The sequence below is a fragment of the Macrobrachium rosenbergii genome, chromosome 59 (genome assembly GCF_040412425.1).
Source record: "Macrobrachium rosenbergii isolate ZJJX-2024 chromosome 59, ASM4041242v1, whole genome shotgun sequence".
Classification (NCBI taxonomy): Eukaryota; Metazoa; Arthropoda; class Malacostraca; order Decapoda; family Palaemonidae; genus Macrobrachium; species Macrobrachium rosenbergii.
The window spans coordinates 29383673-29396491 of NC_089799.1; the positions used below are offsets into that span (position 1 = coordinate 29383673).

The following is a 12819-nucleotide window of genomic DNA, read 5'->3' on the forward strand; positions in this document are numbered from 1 at the left end:
TCTCGTGGTGCGGGTCTCATGTTGCTTCCCATGGAAGCCCCTTTGTTTGTAGGCAATTTATTTAGCTTTCGTTTACTTTTTGTATCAATGAGATCGGTGCATTCGTTATGAAGGAGATTCAGTTTGAATGTCGATAACTTTAGTTTTGAGAAATACGATATTTTTTGCTTCTCTGTGTATTTATTTGCTTGCTGTTACACAGTTTGATATTTTTATGACATATTGAAAAGCCAAAAAATATAACAATAGACTTGCAAAGTAATATAACTTCGCTAAATGAAGCTAAATGAAGCGAGTGTCAAAACATGGGTCAGGTTGGGCAGCGCGACGTCTTACTTGGTCAGGCTCTGAGCTGCTACTGACTGCCCTGCGGCATTCCTGTCTTTTGCTGATGCGTACTAGGTCCACAGGGTTGCCAGATAACGCATTAGATATTATTATTTCATAGCTAAAAGGAAATTACCACCGATATACTGACAATATTATTACATTATACGAAAAATGTAATTTTGTCTATGATAGGGTTACTGTTTTTGTTTATAACTCCTAACTATGGCGAATTTTTAAATAAAACTTTCTGAGAAGATAGTCAGGATATGTATGATGCCATATAAAAAAAAATCCCAGAAAATTTTGATTTTCCAATTTTTCGTCAAACGCTCCCCTTAAGACAAAGACAACTGCGAAGGTGGAGAGAGAGGAGCCGAAGGTTGAAAAGTCTCAGGAAACAGATCCTTAAGAAAAAAGCCAAAGTCTGATAATCAGAGGAAGAAGAAGACGAAAGATATTTCTCTTCATCCAAAGGCTGTGACGAAGAGGATGTTCTACCCCAGCTGGCAGGTCTTGAGTGAGTGGTGAAAGTAGTTCCGATTAAGCGATCGTGGCGGGAACTCCCACGAACGAAGAAGTCGTCAACTAGAGTACGTATAGTAAACGTAAAAAATGCGGAACGCTTCACGATTTTGCGTGTCATCCTTGCGCAGGGGCCATGCTAATCTTCTCTGTATCGTTCCAATTTTAGTATATGTACTGCCGAAGCAAGTACTGGCTAAATTAAGAAGGACATCAGAAGTTGAAGCGGGTAGTTGTGCGACATGATGTACAACTGGAGCGGCGTCAACACAAGATTTGAAGCTATACGGCGAAGCGAGCGCGGAGCGTCATGGCGTGACGCGCGAGAGGCTCCATGGCAAGAACTAGAAGAGAGTCACAGCGTGGCGCGCGACGCGTCACGGCTAGGCGCCGCCGAAAGCGTCAAGGTGAGGCGCGTGAAGCGTGAGAAGCGCACGAAGAGCAAGACACGCGCTCCTGGCACGAGTCAAGAGAAAGTCCAACACCTCAAATCGGGAAGACGATTAGGAAGCCACTAAACACTCTCTCTAGACGACAGACGAAGCTCCAAAACATCTAGCAGACGGGAAGACGAAGCAGGAGACGAAGGTGAAAGTCTGTACCTCTTAACAGGCAGTTTCGAAACTTGAAAGGTTCATGAGAACATCCAGTTGTTGTTGCAAACCCAACAAAATCTTACGCGTAGGAGAAGCAACTCTCTCGGGAGAAGGGCTGAACCTGAGAGAAGGAAAGGGGCGAGAGACATATACTTCCTTCTCACAGGGGAAGCTCTAGCCCTTGCCTTAGCGCGACAGGGGGGTCGAGTAGCGTCATCATCCGAAAAACACTTTATTCTCTTCTGCGGAGGAATATCCACGCAACTTTCGGGAAAGAGCACAAACGTCTAGAGGAAGAGGGCGTGGGCGTCCTCTCCTCTAAGCTTCTCTTAAGAGGGCGAGAGTCCAACCGAGAGTTCCAACCCCGAGGCAGGGAGGACGTGTCGGAGGACGAGAAGTAATCCTTCAGGATGCGTGCCTGTGCACGATCCCTGGCAGCCTGGGTAGCGTCATCAGGACCTGCCGAAGGGACGCCAGATCAGTGGGAAGCCCCCGTAACCCTCATGCGGCTTTCGACATGCCCCCTCCCTGGTCCTGGGAGTTCGACAGAGGTCCAGGCCTAGAGGCATTATAGAGCCGATCTGACGCCCCCTCCACAACATTAGGGGCACTAGCACTAACACTTTGAGTTTGAATTGCATTCACTTTAGTTTCAAGAGCACGCATTGACTCCAACACGAGAGCCAGGGTATTACCTTCTGCAGCAACAAACTACAGGGTTAGTACTAAAATTAACTACAGGGTTACTAGTAGGAGAAAACCCTGACTGTCCATCTAAGGATGCACCCAAGGAGGAAGATCTCCTCAACCTATCACGCTCCAATTTAAGCATATAGGCTTCATATTTCTTCCACTCACCCTCAGATAATCCCTCACATTCATTATACCGATTATCATAGAGCATTGAACATCCTTACATATCATACATAAAGTGTGAGGAACTATCGAAGTCTTCGATAGCCTCACCTTACATTCACCCAAGCTACAGACTCGATAGCTAGAGGTAAGACATCTTAATTATAAGAAAAGTCAAAAGCAAAATCAAAAACGGTCCACAAAGAGCGTATGCCAAGTCACAGATCCAGTCGTATACCAAAAAACAACCAAAATACTAAGTGACAACAAAATTCGAAATCCAAATGGCGGAGGAACTGACAACAGGTGTTGACAGTCCGGCGACAGAGAAAATCTGAATAGAAAATGGGAATGGTTCCTGATACCCGCCTCCCAGCGGTGGGAATGGGTACTAACCACCTGCCCGGCCACTGCGTGTGCCGCGAATTTTGAAATTCTGTCGGACTTCGGAGAATACAGCTATATATATATCTGATGGGTAAGTCTCATGAACAAACAGAAATTTAAAGAACAAATGTTACACAAAAATGACTGAGGAATTAAAGGAAATAGACCTCATTGCTACAAGGGCTTCAGTAGCAAGGAAAATAAATTCATTGCGTTCAAACTACCGAAGAGAGCAGAAAATTCTTGTAGTCTGCAGGGGACGAAATGATAAATCCCTGCAGTAGGCTTCCATGCATAAATTTATTTCTTTTTCCATACCATTCTTTCATCCACAACTTTCTTTTCACACAAAAAAGAATGGCATCACATGCAGCCTCTTTGCTCATCCTCACTACTCGGGTTTTAACAGACAACTGATGATTGTACAACCCTGCCTCTAATGAGTGGACAATACCAATGAATGCACAATCACTAATTTGTACAATCATGATTGATAGTGTATGGGGCCCTTGAGGTAGTTGCCTTTGATGACTGAAGGACGGGCCCTCTGCTTTAATTTGGTCTAATGAAATATTTGAGCCTAAGCGAACCAGGTCTGGATCAACTTGTCTTGGCTGCAAGGCAACCTTGGAGGTTGCACAGAAACGTCTATGTCGAGGTACTGGTGGAGGAAGGAACTACTAGAGCGGAGTGAATTATCCTGTCCGAAAAAGAGAATTCACTTGACTAAGGATGAAATCAGCATGCTTAGAGCATGGTAATTCTAAGGGAAGCTCAACTTCTTTCTTAGGTCGAAGTAGAGCCTCAATTTCTGAAGTGTGATTGGATAAAGTAGCCACAATCTCTTCAACTATGTCATTACACCCACAAATTAGCTCAACAACCTCAGTTAAGTGGTCATAAACTCCTGATGATCTGTATCTTCTACTTCCAAGCCACAGGAATCACAATCTGGTCTGTCAACTGAGTCGAAGGAAGACAGAACATCACTGTTAACCATTGGACTGTAGGCTCATTTGGGTCCCAGGATTTTCTAGGGGGCCTGCAGATCAGGAGAAAGAGGAGGAATCTTGTCCTGATCCCAATCCCGCCCATGAGAACGGAAGCAAGAACTATGATGAGCAGATGAATGTCTTGGTTGGTTGTGTGGCTGTGGAGGGCTGTTGTTAAGCGAAGAGCGGTCATGGCCATGTGAACAAGAACATGAGTTACATGCACGGCCACGTGAGCGAGAGCGCCAATCACGATCCCTCCTAAGAGAACGTGAATGTGAATGAGAACAAGTAATATGGGGACGGTCTGTCCTGAGAACGTTCCTTCACAATCGACTTCTTGATGGAGCCTCATCTTTTCTACGGACTTCAGGGACATTCGCTTCATGAATGTGACAAGGAGTTGGAGCAGAAATCACAACCAATTTCGTGTGGAGAAGTCCGATCCATAGGCTTAGAGTACCCAGAGGTCTCCTATCTGGAGTTGTGTTCTGTGTCACAAGAAACCTGGACTGGACCTGAATCTGGTTCTAAGACATGAGAGGCACGACCATGGGTCTTGAGGGAAGTACAGCTGTGAGTAGAAGAAGGAACTGGAACGACATAGATGAGCTTGAACAGATGTGTAACAGCTGCAGAGGAGGATCAATAGTTAGATGATAGCTTGCAACACTTCTTGCCAGGTTTGATAAAATCCCTCTTTCTCCGTCTGACAGGAATGGGCAGAACAGAAGATGAAGAGGAAGAAGCAGATGAAGACAAAGACGAGAAAGGCGATAAGCGACATCTCTTCTTGGATTTCAACTACTCATCTTCGACATCTTCGACTCTCTCAAAAGAGAATCTGGATGAGTCAGAGGGCTCAGACATAGGCAGGTTTGGGAAGGCAGTCAATGGACATGGCAGACAGTAAGGAGCTGGGAAAGCCAATGACAGATGAGATGACATCACGGAGACTGTTGTTCTGGAAATAAGACACGGGGAGGGGGGATAATCTTCCTGAGAAGCAGCGAGAGGAGGTTTTGGTAAAGAAGAAGCAGAACAAGAACAACTGATACGCCTACCAACAAGGGAGGAGTAAAACCCTCCCCAGATAGCCCCATAGATTTCCTCTTGTACTTCCTCTTTTTATCAAATCTCTTCCACTGCTCAGGAGACCAACTACAACACTTGGAACATGGGTTACTTACTGCAAGCGTTAGGCCTGCGCCTACTGCAAGTGGAATGGGGGTCTGTACCCAAAGAGGACAAGTAATGAGAACAAGTGTTCCCACCAAATCCAGGGCAATGTCTCTGATGCCTGGAAGGCTTAGCTGATACAGGGTGTATGGGTTTCAATTTCAGTAAATGCAAAGAAACACAGAGATAGCACAATATCACACAGAAATCACACGAAACAGAAAGAAAAAACCAGAACGCCAGGGCGTAATGCAGGCAGGTAGTGCAAAATAACCAGCTTCTTGCAAGAGAGGGCAGAGCATCATATTGCTACAAAGGCGGTTAGAGAGAAACTGGGATGATGGTGTGTAGTTTGGGTAAGGCAGGTCGCACTGCTTCCTCCTTCTCCCCCATTGGCCGACTCCCACTGCCACCAATTCCTCGTGATATTTTTAACTGGACTCCAGCAGGCACTAGAGAATTTATTCCTTATGTTAAGACCAAAGGTTTGTTCTGTATAGTATGAGCAAATACCTTTTGTAGGATCCTTTAACCATGTTCCAGATGCACCCACAAGGTAAGTGTGACAAACACAGTGACATAACCTCAATCACATCTTCATATGATGGTCTAATTTTTTACTAAATTTGAACGAAAATGCTTCAAGATGTTGATGTTTAACCTGGCAAGAGTTACAAACAAGGCAATCTTCCTTCACACACATCTATTCATGATGGTCTACCCTTGTAGTAAGTTTGACTAAAATCCCCTTTGACCATGTAGGAGTTACAAAGACTAGGTAAAAGTAACAGACATGCTGACAAACAAACCGATCCATGCATGATACTCTTCGTAAAGTTTGATAAATTCAACAGTGGTGGTGTTGTGATGACATGGTAAGTATGACAGATACTGATGGACAGAGAGGTCGCTGTCATTTCACGAACAATATATGACAGACTGCCACATGACAAGTTTGACTGGAGTCCCTTCAACTCTGATGGACAATCTCCAAATACATCTATGCATGATGGTGTAGCTTGTGCCAAGACTGACTGAAATCTCATCAATCATACAGGGATAGTCATACCAAGGTAGGCACCTATGATTGGCATGACAAAAGGACCATGGGAAAAATTTTATCATCTTTACTTTGTCAGTAAAGAGCTAGTAACACCAATAATCAAATGACACCTTTATTAATTTTTCTTTAATAGGATGTGAGGCATAGGTTAATAACAACACTAATTTCCAATCAACGTATGAAGGCTTCAAGAATTTTGAAAGTCCGCACAATGTTTCCAACAACCTTCATAGCCTCTTGGATTACTCTTCTTGAACTCTTAGGCACATATGACCCATATGCAACAAAATGGCTCTATTTAATTTTGTTCACCTGGTGTAACATTTTCATGTCATTAAAACTCCAAATAATTCAGTACAGGAAATCCCCGGTTAACAGCAGGGGTTCTGTTCCCGGCCGAGCATCGCTAACTGAAAATTGGCGATAATAGCACTAATAACTTGCTTAACAGTGCTGTAACCAGAGATTGGCGCCAAAAATCCAGTTAATAGCGTCGCTAGACAAGCACCGTAAAACAGGGTCGCCATTAACCGATGCCGCAGGTAAGCAGGACTGCCTGTACTTGATGTTTATCTTAAATGCTCCTGCACAGTTTGTCTTGAGTATTATCACCAGATTCCATAATGAAAATGTACAAGCAACACTGTCCAATCTGCCACAAACTGTCCAATAACTTCAAGGGTTCAAGGAGCAATGCCATTTACCCAAGATAGTATAGAATAACAAAACCAAGAACGAAATAAATGGGTAGTATGCAGAGTAGGGGTTAGGTAAGGTAAAGGTAAGTCTGGTTAGGTTAGGCTACATTCCTTCTGAATTGCCTACTAAGCCTACAGTAGACCTGACCCCCTATCTGCATTCACTCCAAATAAATTTTTAAAGCAAGCTAATTTGTATTTTTCCAAGGTATACAAACCAGTGCCTTTACGTGTATTCCTCACAATTACAGTACAAGGGTGAGTGGAGGAATACCCCTCACACACCTTGTCACCATTCATTTAGGCCTACTCCCCATTTTGGTATTAAGTTCAAGTTGGTGGTAAGCACCAATATTAGGATATATTTTCTCGTTCAGCCTTGGAAATTCTCTACATTTTTACCTAAACTTTAAAACTACAGGATTAAGTTGCAGCCTATAGACCTTCCTACTACTAATTAACCACCTTAAATTACCAGTCTTTCGGTAATTCTATATATTAGCTCCGCACCTGTTTTTACCTTTTCAACTGGTTTTTTCTACACTTTTAGGGATTCTGATACTGGCGGTGCATCTGTTTGTTGTCGGCCAAATGGGATGTCCCTTCGCCGTCTCTGTCTTGTGAAGATCGAGTATGGAAACCCCTTGTTGGATGGACTTCGGGGGTTAATTACAGGTTAATTAGACTTGAGCGCCAAAAATGAAAGGTAAATTCATAATTGGCAACCAAAAAACTGTAGAAAAAGTCAAGTTATTGTGCCGTTGGCGACGCGGAGCTACCCTATAGTTCTACCAGTCTTTCTTTTAGGACTGTATGTCCTAGTTTAGGGTTCACATAGGCCTAGACATTGGGTAATACTCTACGTACAGTACACATATAGGCTAAATACCTGTGTCAAATTTTCCATGAAAACTGTTTCCTCCTTGCAATGGTTACTGATTACCTACATGGCCAATAGGCTTGGCTATAAGCATATACTTGAACCATCTTTTCTCAATCTGTTTTTGGTGAAAGTTTAGGTATTGTTTTATAAGTTGCCAATACATGATATGAAATTATAACCTACAATTTTGAAAAGAGCTCGTCATCTAATTAGGACTTATAAAGTAAGACAATACTGCCCCCACCCCATAGCTAATATGGCCAAACTGTAACCAGTAAACAGGCCTACCTGTAGTTTATGTGGTATTTTGTATTGACAACTTATAAAATTTTACCAAATTTTATAAGTTTCCAGTAAGAATCCAGCCAGACATTTTTGCACGAAAAACCGTGTTGGGTTTTTTAGGCAAAATGGCTAGGAAATGACAAGGCACTAAAAGCACCTAAAAATAACAACCCAACATAACCTAGGGGTGTTTATGGTTACAATTTTCCCGTATTAGCCATGAGGGGGAGGGGGTTTTGTCTTACCTTATAAGTCGTAATTTGATTAATTTTTTATCATTTTCGCTTAGCCTAGTGTTTACGGAGTTCGAAAAAACGAGAACGAAGAGCTCTTTTCAAAATGTAGGTTACAATTTCATATCATGTATGGGCAACTTATAAAATAATACCGTTTTTCAACAATTTTATAAATGAGCCTCAACCTGTACCTCTTTCTACATAGGCCTAAGGCGCCTAGCCACTTATCCTAACTAGGCAATTTTTGTTTCCCTTCAGTGACTACTTTTGTCATTTCTTTAGGCTATGATCTGTCAACTCATTACAATAACAAGTTAGGCTACACTGTCGCTGACCTATCCACCCTATGGCAGCCTAGGCCTATTCAGTCTTGGCATAGTGTACCAGGACTGGGCCTAACACCTATAGCCTACTTCAGTACAGCTAGGATATTGCAAGTGACCCAAGACTGAGTTATCCTATTCAGGCTACCTCTGTAACCTAAGCTGGCTAGCTTAGACGAGACAAATACCAAGCTACCTAATTTAGCCCCTATACATCGTTGAATCAACTAGGCCTACATTGCTTGCTTACACTAAACAACGTAGCATAGCCTATCCAATTACAGGCTTGGTCAACAACAGGATACCACGACCTCTCATCACATAAGATAGGTGAATGGAATTGGGCACACGGGTACCGGTAAGCCTATAAGCAAAGGGTACCAGTTTTGCCTAGGCCTACGGGGAATGAACTAAAACAGGCATACTTGTTGCATAGAACAAATAACAACGACTAGAACCCGCGCCTCAACTGAGGAAAAGAAAAGCAACAGCACATCAGCATACACACCAGCGTAATGCACTTACGGTAATCCAGTAAGAGGAATTATCACGGAACACTGATGTCGCTGCAATGTTTAAATTTCGTCCAGTTTCCGCGCGTAATCCCGAGAGAGAGCGCCCTACCAACAACATAAGAGCTGGGGCTGTGGTTCGTTTCTGTAAGGCGAATTCTTAAATATTTTATTTTTATGAGTAATAATCATGTGACCACACAAGTTAGTTTTTATTTTAGAATTATTTTTTTAGCTTTTATGGCGGTTGTGACACCTACAGCAATTATTAATTGAGGAATAATTTCACTTGCTAAAACAGCGTCAAGGGCCGTACACACGACCAGTAGCCTATTACTGTCATTAAAAATACTGTCATTATTTTGGTACTGTCAGTACACTAAACACACGTTCAGTATTTGTTACTGAGTGAAATGTCAGTACATTTGGTGACCGACACCGAGAGGTTGTCGCTATTGCGTTCTAGTAAAATGGGGAATAAAGAGAAAGCATGTCTCTTTTCATATAATTTTCACTCCGAATATCCCACATCTCTGGTAAGCGACGATATGATAGAATAAAATCCTGAAAATCCATTTTCCTTTCTTCCTTTCCTGCCATTGTAACTACCACAGCAGCTTGGATAGTATTGATGGGAAATGACAGTACACCGAACACACCATCAGTAATATAAGGCCCGAGCAAATACTGATGACTGTATTTTGAAGTCAGTAACCACCATTTTGGTACTTCAGTATGACACACACACCATCAGTATCACTGACAGTACACAAAATAATAACAGTAATACTGATCGTGTGTACGGCCCTTAGTATCGTACTATTCTCATTATCAGTGCTGCTCGTTTTCCGTTTCAAAAATGCCGCCGTTTTCTTCATAAGGTAAACAAAGGTCAGTATTGACTACTAAATGCTATGTATATTCGGAGTGATGAAAAATGACAAATACAAGGTTTTAAGTATTTTTTATTTATCTCTCGTAGACTAATCTTAGTAGCTTAGCGCAAGTGAGAATCATTAATTGTATTGGTTTCTTTGTGGTTCAGTAATTTTATTATGTTCATAGAAAATAATAAAAAAATAAAGGTAAAATTATCACTTCAGTTTCATTATCCTCAGAAGAATTTTACATTCGCACATGTTCTTGGGAATTATTTCAGCAGAATAAATTATCTTGTAATTTAATGCAAGACTGACATTGATTCTATTTAAAATTATACATAAATGAAAATTTAAATAATTTTTCTTACGCAGTTTACAATGGTAGGCTATATACACACATAATATGGTACGAAATTTTAATTAAAGAAATTTGTTCTACTGTGAGGGCGACAAATCGCGCCTCCCCTTTCTTAAGTTTCTCCCTTCAGATGTACATAAATTACGTCATGTATATTACCTGTCTTTATTTCAGATTCTTTATGTACCTCATCTTATGCATCATCATGGTACGGCCTTTCCGCCGATATGTACTCGTATATCTACCTTTTATATGCCATGTAACGATTATTGTATGTATTTTCATGCTTGTCAGAAAATACAAATTCTGTATGGACGCTTTTTGTTTTATAAACAAATGCCAGGTCAAGGATTTGTTTAAATCTCTCCTTATAGGATTTGACTGGAAATGACTTCAAGAGGAGGTGTAAATGACTCCTCCCTAGAATGTTTAATTGAAGAAATGGTGAGCTACTTCACTTTGTCCAGCCCCTTTTCATGGAATTTCATGTAAACGCCTCCTATTGAAGGCGGGGTTACAGATATGGCTGGAACGTTAACTTCTGACGAGGCGCTTGGTCAGCTCTCTTGCGAGGGCACAGGTTCAAGATTTTATGATCGGTTTTATGGTCCCGAGCGCGATACACTCGCTCACTGTTTTGAGTTCGTGTAAGACGGTTTCCTGCGGTTAGCTTACTTGACACTTCTAGCCTCGCAATGCATAACAACCAAGGCTTAATTGTTGTTCTCTCTCTCTCTCTCCTCTCTTTATTGTTTCTCTCTCTGTCTCTCTCTTTATTCTTTTTCTTATGCTTCCCTATATAATTTTTCTTTATATGACTACAACATATTATTATTATTGTAGTCGACAAAAGACGAGTGCAATTTTCTTACAGACACTTGCCTCCCCTTTTATCAAAAGCGGAGAGAGAGAGAGAGAGAGAGAGAGAGAGAGAGAGAGAGAGAGAGAGAGAGAGAGAGAGAGAGAGAGAAAATCCATAGTAAAGACTTGTCGACCCAATCACATAGATTGGTTTAGGGTATGAGTCGGAAGAAAAAGAAATACCAAGAAATAGGGGCAGTGACAAAAGAAACCATTGGGCCATTCGTAAGATTTGCCGCAAGGGTCCTTGCAGGACTTGAAGGAACATCCCCCCCCTTCCTCCTCCCTCCCCCTTTCCGAATTTTATGCCTCCATAAAGACACATTAATAAATTCTTCCCCAGTTGCCTTTGTCTGTCTGTTCTTTGTTCGACAGACGCGAGAGACGGAGAGAGGAGGACAGAATAAAGTCTTGAGAGAGGCAGAGAGAGAGAGAGGACGACAGCATAAAATCTTGAGAAAGTGAGAGAGGAGGACAGCATAAAGTATTGAGAGAGAGAGAGGACAGCATAAAGTCTTGAGAGAGAGAGAGAGGAGGACAACATAAAGTCTTGAGAGAAGAGAGAGGAGACAACATAAAGTCTTGAGAGAGAGAGAGAGAGATAAAATAATTGAGAAAGAGAGAGAGAGAGAGGACATAAAATCATAGAGAGAGAGAAGAGGACAGCATAAACTATTGAGAGAGAGAGGACATAAAAGTCTTGAGAGACAGAGGAGGACAGCATAAAGTCTTGAGAGAGAGAGAGAGAGAGAGAGAGAGAGAGAGAGAGGACAGAGAGAAAGTCTTGTCTTGAGAGAGAGAGAGAGAGAGAGAGAGAGAGAGAGAGAGAGAGAGAGAGAGAGAGAGAGAGAGAGGACAACATAAAGTCTTGAGAAAGAGAGAGAGAGAGAGGAGGACAACATAAAGTCTTGAGAGAGAGAGAAGAGGACAACTATTGAGAAAGTCTTGAGAAAGAGAGAGAGAGAGAGAGGACAGCATAAAGTCTTGAGAGAGAGAGAGAGAGGACAGCATAAACTCTTGAGAGAGAGAGAGAGAGGAGGGACAGCATAAAGTCTTGAGAGAGAGAGAGGGAGAGTCTTGAGAGAGAGGAGGACAGCATAAAGTCTTGAGAGAGAGAGAGGACAGAGTCTTGAGAGAGAGAGGAGGACAGCATAAAGTCTTGAGAGAGAGAGAGAGAGAGAGGACAGCATAAAGTCTTGAGAGAGAGAGGAGGACAGCATAAAGTCTTGAGAGAGAGAGGAGGACAGCATAAAGTCTTGAGAGAGAGAGGAGGACAGCATAAAGTCTTGAGAGAGAGAGGAGGACAGCATAAAGTCTTGAGAGAGAGAGAGAGAGTCTTGAGAAAGAGAGAGAGAGAGAGGACAGCATAAAGTCTTGAGAGAGAGAGAGAGGACAGCATAAAGTCTTGAGAGAGAGAGGAGGACAGCATAAAGTCTTGAGAGAGAGAGAGGACAGCATAAAGTCTTGAGAGAGAGAGAGGACAGCATAAAGTCTTGAGAGAGAGAGGGAGGACAGCATAAAGTCTTGAGAGAGAGAGGAGGACAGCATAAAGTCTTGAGAGAGAGAGGAGGACAGCATAAAGTCTTGAGAGAGAGAGGAGGACAGCATAAAGTCTTGAGAAAGAGAGAGAGAGAGAGAGGAGGACAGCATAAAGTCTTGAGAGAGAGAGAGGAGGACAGCATAAAGTCTTGAGAGAGAGAGAGGAGGACAGCATAAAGTCTTGAGAGAGAGAGGAGGACAGCATAAAGTCTTGAGAGAGAGGAGGACAGCATAAAGTCTTGAAAGAGAGAGGAGGACAGCATAAAGTCTTGAGAAAGAGAGAGAGAGAGAGAGGACAGCATAAAGTCTTGAGAGAGAG

At 42.3% G+C, this 12819-nt stretch overlaps 1 protein-coding gene and 1 non-coding gene across 5 annotated transcripts in view; both read right to left on the bottom strand.

Annotated features, from left to right (window-relative positions):
* eco (Establishment of cohesion) overlaps window positions 1-9023 on the bottom strand; it is a 70121-nt gene extending 61098 nt beyond the window's left edge. Inside the window, exon 1 of one of the 4 annotated variants that reach the window (XM_067102609.1) lies at window positions 8875-9023. The gene's annotated coding sequence lies outside the window, so the exon portion shown is untranslated. Of the gene's footprint in view, window positions 1-8599 lie in introns of all 4 variants that reach the window. The other 3 variants (XM_067102610.1, XM_067102611.1, XM_067102612.1) reach the window with 3 other exon arrangements.
* On the bottom strand, window positions 939-1045 carry LOC136837782 (U6 spliceosomal RNA). The gene has a single exon (XR_010852768.1). It is a non-coding gene; the product is annotated as a U6 spliceosomal RNA (small nuclear RNA).
* Window positions 9024-12819: the final 3796 nt, after the last annotated feature.